This window comes from Citrus clementina, unplaced genomic scaffold, assembly GCF_000493195.1.
Source record: "Citrus clementina cultivar Clemenules unplaced genomic scaffold, Citrus_clementina_v1.0 scaffold_2, whole genome shotgun sequence".
In the NCBI taxonomy this organism is placed as follows: domain Eukaryota; kingdom Viridiplantae; phylum Streptophyta; class Magnoliopsida; order Sapindales; family Rutaceae; genus Citrus; species Citrus x clementina.
The window spans coordinates 1,488,813-1,489,726 of NW_006262688.1; positions in this window are offsets into that span (position 1 = coordinate 1,488,813).

Consider the following 914-nt stretch of genomic DNA (forward strand, 5'->3'; position numbering starts at 1 on the left):
ATAGATTAGCAGGCCACGAATTTTATTGCTTTCTAGATGGTTACTCAGGATATAATCAGATTCCCATAGCACCAAAAGATCAAGAGAAAACTACTTTCACTTGCCCTTTTGGCACATTTGCATATAGGAGAATGCCATTTGGATTATGTAATGCACCTGCTACATTTCAACGATGCATGTTGAGCATTTTTTCTGATATGGTTGAACGATTCCTTGAAGTCTTTATGGATGACTTTTCTGTCTTTGGTGACTCGTTTGATCAATGTTTACATCATCTAACGCTAGTTCTGCAGAGATGTATCGAGAAGAATTTGGTCTTAAATTGGGAGAAGTGCCATTTTATGGTAAAACAAGGTATTGTCCTCGGTCACATCATTTCGAGTAAAGGTATTGAGGTGGACAAAGCCAAGGTGGATCTCATTTCTAATCTTCCTTCACCCAAAACAGTCAGAGAAGTAAGATCTTTCCTTGGGCATGCTGGTTTCTATAGACGTTTCATTAAAGATTTTAGCAAAGTTTCTAGACCCTTATGCAATTTACTTGCTAAGGATGTACCTTTTATCTTTAATGATTCATGTCTCATGGCGTTTGAAAAATTAAAACAATTGTTGACATCATCACCCATCATTCAGGCCCCAAACTGGAGCTTACCATTTGAGCTCATGTGTGATGCATCTGATTATGCAGTAGGAGCAGTTTTAGGACAAAGAGTTGATCGAATTCCTCATGTTATTTACTATGCTAGTATGACATTGAATGATGCACAGTTGAACTATTCAACTACTGAAAAAGAAATGCTAGCAGTAGTGTTTGCATTGGAAAAATTTCGATCTTATCTCATTGGTTGTAAAATAATTGTGTTCACAGATCATGCTGCTCTTAAATATCTTCTCACAAAGAAAGATGCAAAAGCT